Genomic DNA, 7,005 nt, shown 5'->3' on the forward strand with positions numbered 1-7,005 from the left:
GAAAGGTATCCCAGGGCCATAGTCTTGGGGGGTCCCACCAGACTCCATCCAACCAGTAACTCTGGTCATTATTGTGTTTCTGAATTTTCTTCCACATTTTTCTTCCCACTCCATCCAGGATCTCCAGTTTTGATTCCTTCCCAAGTGGCTGGCATTGGTAGCTGGGCACCATCTGGTTCTTCTGGTCTCAAGATCTATCATATCCTTGGACTAATTGTTTCCAAATACTCTTGATTTTCTTGACTCTTCTTCGCTTCAGATGAGAGGAGACCATTAGCTGCATCTTAGATGGCCACTTGGAAACTTTTAAGACCCCGTCACTACTCACTAAAGTAGGTTGTGGAACCAGATTTGTATATACTATGCAGTGCCAATTGATCTTGGTGCTCCCCCATACTATGGTCCTGAGTGAGCAGGCCCAGTGGATCTCTCTCCCAAGGTGTTTGATTGTCTCCATCTTCTGTTGCTTCTGTAATGATTGTGGTTATTTTGTATCACTAGTATCTGTGGAGGAGCTCTGGTAGCATAATGCCCAAGACACTTGACTGTTAACCAGAAGGCTGGCAGTTCAAACCCACCAGCCACTCCTCAGAAGGAAGATGGTGCAATCGACTTCCATAGTGATACTGCCTTGGAAACCCAAGGAGGGGTCGCTATGGGTCGGATCCGACTTGACGGCACATAACAACAGCAACAGTATCTGTGGAAAATTATCTTCAGCTAAATCTATTATTGGTCTAGGGTACATTCCTGCTCACTGAATGTACCGCCATCTGATCTTCAGTTTATTCCAGTTTGTTCAGTTTATTTCAGTTTATGTGGTTGGTCTATGCATTTATCTGTAACCTGGAATTTGGTGTTAGTGGTGTTAGTGTTGCAGTATTGTGCATATACTAGTATTTGCCTCTGTTGTCTATATCTTATATACATGTTTTGGTGTCCTTCCTTTCCCTAGTGTTATCATGCTGGTCACAGACACATTCCATACTGTCCCTCCCCTTACCCAAATCAATATGCGGCCCCCAACTAGTCCAAAATTTTCCCTCCCCTACCATCCCCAGTAACCCACCAAGTGAGTTCCTTTCCCTAAGCAAATCTTTCCTTGACTTTTTACAGTAATGGGCTCATACGATATTTGTCCCAAGGCTGTAAACCTTTATCGAAGCCGATTGTGTCATCTTTCTGCCACGGAGCAGCTGGTGGGTTTGAAACTGCCAACCTTTTGTTTAGCAGCTGAAAAGCTTTAACCACTGTACTACCAGAGCTCCTCTACACATTTATGTATACATGTATATTTCATATATATATGTGTGTGTGTATATGTATATGTGTATGTATGTGTGTGTATAAGTAGATATGTAATATCTTAACAGTTGTAGAGAAACTTAAAAAAATGCTATTGAGTATGACAGCAGCTTTTAAAAACAATTTGCAGCTTAACTGATTTCAACTATTCTTAAAATTAGTTTGAATGTATTAATGACCATGCTGATGTTCACAGCAGGAAAAAAACCCTAGAAAGCTCAAGAACTATTTTCTGATCATGTTCCAGAAAAATACAAAAATTGCTTAATTTATTTGCCTCAAAGACAAGTTCTAAATGTAGCACAGTTAGTATTAATTATATATATTTATTTTATATATATTTTCTATTTAACAAATAGGCTTGAATCCAATCAGTCCTATTTTACAAACGAGAACCAAGCACAGTCACTGCTCCTATCAGAGTTTAATAACTAACATTGAGTTCTTTGAATCAAAACACATAAAGAAAAATAAGAAATGAATTCTTAAAAGTCCTTTATTTTTATTGCTTTATAAATCATTAGTCAACACTTTGTATCTTATACTTGTAATATTGATAAAAGTGAAATCTGTGTCTAAAAACCACAATGGTTTGTTTTGTTTTTTTTAATGCCATTAGAAAAGTTATTTGCCTGCCCATTTCTTTTTTTTTTTTCTTTCTTTCTTCTCCCACTGGCATTCAATGGTTTACAAATTACTGTCAAATTTAGATTCAAAATATCTCTTAATCATTCTCTCTTTTAATTTCCACTACTTCCTTATTTTTTCTCAATATTATTTTAATTAATTAGTATATAATTTAAAAAAACTATAAAATGTTCAAGTCCTAAGTGTAGTTTGGCAAGTTTAGATAAATGTTTACACCTAAGTACCCCAATCAAGATATACAACATTCCCATCATCCTAGCAAGTTCCTTCAAATACCTTTCCAGAAAATCACACCAAACCTCACTCTTGAGGTCACTGTTCTGATTTTTCTAACCATAGATTAATTTCACCTATTTTAGAACTTCAAATTAATGAGCTCATATAGTAGATATCTTTATGTCTAACTTCTTTTTGACATGTTTTTGAGGTTTATCCATTTTCTACTAGCATTAGGAGTTTGTTAATTTTTATTGCCAAATAGTGTTTATTTATACTAATAGATCACAATTTGTTGATCCATTCTTCTGTTGATGGACACTTGCATAGTTTTCTGTTTGGACATACGATAAATGAAGCTGCTTTGAACATTTATTGAAAAAGTGGACATGTGTTTTACTTCTCTTGGGTAAGTACCTAGGGGCAGAATTGGTTGGGCACAATCTTATTTTAAATCCACATCATTGCTAACCTGGATTAGGGAAACAGTCTCCTAAATTCTCCCTAAAGATATCCATGTCCTAATCTCTAGAACCTGTGAATACATTAGCTTATATGGTGAAAAGGACTTTGTAGATGCAAGAGTTAAAAGTCTTGAAATAGGAAGATTTTCCTGGATTCTCCAGGTAGGCACTATGTCATCACAAAGGTCCTTGTAAGAGGGAGGCAGGAGTCAAAGACAGATTTGAAGATGCTGTACTGACCCTCAGAGTGTGCGGTAGTGTATTACAGCAGCAGTAGAAAAGTAATTCACTCTCCTCAATAAATACATAAATAGATGAATTCAAAAAAAAAACAAAACTCACTGCTGTTGATTCAATTCCAACTCATAGCATCCCCTCCTTGGGTTTCCGAGACAGTATCTCTACGGAAGTAGGTTGCTCAGTCTTCCTTCCAAGGAGTGGCTGGTGGGTTTGAACTGCCAGCCTTCTGGTTAGCAGTCAAATTCCTTAGACATTATGCCTTTATTCTCCCTGACATCAGAAAAACTATTTTGACATGAAAATTGAATTTTCCTATTACCTTGCTTAAGTTTTTCTCCAGAATTAAGCCAAAATTCTAGCATGTTACACAGAGAACCTTAGTCTCGTCCATCCAGCCTATCCAGAATTTTTGGGCACCACTCTCCGAAAGAGTATTCTTCTCCCTATTGTGAACACTGCCCTTGATAACCTAACATCCCATACTCTTTCCAGACTCTGTTATTCTTCCCTAAGGCTCTTCTCCCTTACTATTAAACATGAAAATATCTATTCATTCTTAATCATGAATCTAATATTATCTCTTCTGCAAAGGCTTCTTGATATTTTAGTCAAAGACAGGCCCTCTCATTGAAGATCCCATATTATCTTTATTTGATATTTATCATAGTATATTGCAATTGTTCTCATGTAAGTCTGCCCCAACCTGTGGTGACCTTCATGAGAAAAGGACCATGTCTTTTCACAGGTGTGTTATCATACCTAGTACATAGTAAGTACTCAATAATAGTTATTGAATGAATGAATATACAATTTAATATTCTTGCAATTGTAATGAAAATATAATTTTACCATTAATAATTATATAATATACTTTTTTATCATTTTAAACCTTACCAATAATTTCATTTAGCATTTATATATATTCTGATACATTTGAAGGCAACAATTTTTACTTTTAATTATCAATAAAATGAAAACAAAAGGAGTATCTCTCTGAAAAAAAGTGCTTCAACTATAGTTTTAAAATAAAGACATCTCTTTTAAGTGAAACATAAGCCAATATATAGTTTTCATTGCACTATTACATACACACACACACATTTGATATCATGATTTATAAATTCTGAGTTTTAATTTATGATCATGGAGTTCATTTACTATTTCTTATGTCATTGCACTGGAGACACTTCTAGTTCTAATCATTTTGATTCCTTGTATTATCCTTTGCTTGGGATCAGTAAAATGTATATATGATCCCAGAGTTGAAATGATGAAACACTTCTGCCAAGGACGAGGCTCCAGAGCCAAGCCCTCTCCTTGAGTTTGGGTTAAGAAGTGTTATCCAAAAGAGGTGGGCCCCTGTACTGCTTCTGTACTATTCACACAACACCAAAAGACAGTATCTGTTGACTGAATAAATGAAAGAATTATATCAGATGCCTTGGAGGTAGTTTGGAGGAAGAGAATTCTAAGGATGTTACTGGGTCAGAAATCACAATGAACACAATAACTAAAATTATCATCTTGAGGTTTTTACTACCCCATAAACCTTTCTATGCAAAACCTTCTCCCTGGGAGTCACCATCCACTTTCCATTATTTCTTTATTTCTTGCACTGTAGGAAAACGCCAATGAAGTTCATTACTTTTAGACATAGTGAATTGGTTCTTTTCATCTTTGCCTGTGGGCACTACTGGGATAGTAACTTCCTCCTTACTTTAAAATAAAGACTGGAGAAAAATTTTGGGGGGAAAAAGAAAAGAAATAAAAGGGGGGAAATAGATAAAAAGCAGAGAAAGGAGAATGTGTGCTCATCTATTGGGATGCTGAAGCCTGTCCACCATGGGGCACCCTGCTGATACTTGAAATGCCGGTTGCACAGCTTCCAGCCTCACAGCAACAGGCAGGCCACCACAGTCTGCAAAACTGACAGATGAGGGGTGGGAAACTTTTGGGAAGCCCTGGGAACCCAGCCCACTGCCAGGCACTTCAACACCCATTTGGTCCCCCCTTCTCTGCCTCTATACTCTAATCCCCATAGTCCCAGACAGTGTAGAGAAGCTCAAATTGTTCCATATTTCTCTTTCCTCCATCTGCAGAGCCCCAACTGTGTGCTATATAAATGGTCTCAACACTTTCCCCCAAGCAATTCCTTGTGACTCTCCTGCTTGCAATATCCGCTGTTGTCCATGGTCTGCTCCCTCTCTCCTGACTGTCCTGACGTGTCTTGTATGAAATATGGTTTCCTCTGAGAATGCCGAGTGGCTGGAGAGAAGGCAGAAAGACTGAGGGAAACATACCCTTAAACTCCTTTGTCGCACAGAGCAGAATCCTGCTGGTGTCACGTGAAGACTGAAAGCATAAGAGAGTGGATTTAACTGCCAGTTCCCATGTGGATGTGCTATTTGAACCTCTCAACACAAATATCTGAAATGCCCACACACTGAGTTTTATTTTATTGTTAATAATTCCATGCTAAATATCTTAAAGCCAGAGACTTCCTTATACTCTAATCTCCTTTTTGGCCCATACAGAACAATTTCTTTTAAAACAGTAAGAAGTTTTTATTTGTTAATAATATATGTACTTGCAAGATAGTTAATAAATAACTTATCAATATGCATCACAAAAATGGCACCTGGTCCATAAATTTTCATCAGCATCCAAATGAGCATCTGTTTGTGGCTGAGACTCTGCCAAATCACCTGTTTCAGGTCATGCTTTGCATGGGGATCAGTTGAGATATCTTACTAGCAGAAGGTACTGAAGGCATTAGTTTATCCTCAGTCTCATCAGTAATCCCTTAATATCATAGCACAGCACAAAGCACCATATGTACTCCCTCACTGATAAACTGTTTTACCAGCAGGCATTTTAATAAATAGTACAGAATGAAGATGATGATGATTAAAACACATTAAGAAAATACCGATGCCATCCAGAGATTAACTGAGTGTTTCCACAGGCCTGGGGCTATACTAGGCACCTTGGTGCATAATAGAAGTACTGTTAACCATTTCTCCAAGATTTCTCCCTATAATAAGAAAATGATGAAATGTTCCTCTATACCTTTTCCATGAGGCTAGTATTACATGGATATTAATGAAACAAACAAACAAAAATGTGTTTCTTTCTTTTTAAGTTAAAAAATAGTTTATGAATGGGAGAGAGTATTTTCCAGTTCACTTTTCATTTCAACTCTTCCAATCCACAAAGCCTTTGAGGAAAAGATTCCAAAAGTTACATGCTTGCCAAATGTGTCCATCTCTATAACCACAACTTTATCAACTTCCTCGATTCTGGAATATTCTTCATTCTTATGACCCCATTCCTTTCTCATTTATCCACCTTAGAATCTAGGAGCTAAATCAGACAATGGCCAGGTCCTGCTATCAAGACCACCTCTGCTTGTCTAAAGGTCTAGAAAACACCCGTCTTTGAAGAATGTGTTTATGGAAGAAAGAAATGACTTCAACTTAGGTCTCTCCCATCCCGTTACTTACTACATAACTACATCATACCAACTCTTCACCTCCCCTGACCAGATCTGTGACTGACCAGGGGGAAGAAGCTTCAGGCCACCCCAAACATGTTCCTTAGCCCCCAAAGTCCATAATCTGTTCTCAACGGTCCTCCCTCATAAGCATCAACCTTCACACTTCTAGTCTCTTCCAGTTAAAAATTTTCCTTTTAGATTTAATCCATACCTCTTCTTACACCTTCTCCTGGGAGTAACCCTCAAGACAGAAATCAGATTATTTTCTTGCTTGAAACCAATAACTTCAAGTGTACCTGGAATACATTTCAGGTTCCTTCTCAGTGCCTACACTGTAAGGTTCTATCCCCTGTGTATCCCTCCAATCACCACCTATCTACAAAGTTACCTGCACATGCATAAACACACACACACACACACCTACCTTACATGACTGGCTTTTTCCATCTTTCATAATTTAGTTTAAACATTACTTCTCAGAGAATACTGTGGTGGGCAGAATAAGACCTCCTAAATATGGCCAACTATGATGGAAATAGGGACACTACATGGTTTAAAATCAACAAGGGAGTGCGTCAGGGTTGTATTCTTTCTCCACACTTATTCAATCTATATGCTGAGCAAATAATCCGAGAA

The sequence above is a fragment of the Orycteropus afer genome, unplaced genomic scaffold (genome assembly GCF_000298275.1).
Source record: "Orycteropus afer afer isolate SDZICR_OR568_19922 unplaced genomic scaffold, OryAfe1.0 scaffold00227, whole genome shotgun sequence".
Taxonomy (NCBI): Eukaryota; Metazoa; Chordata; class Mammalia; order Tubulidentata; family Orycteropodidae; genus Orycteropus; species Orycteropus afer.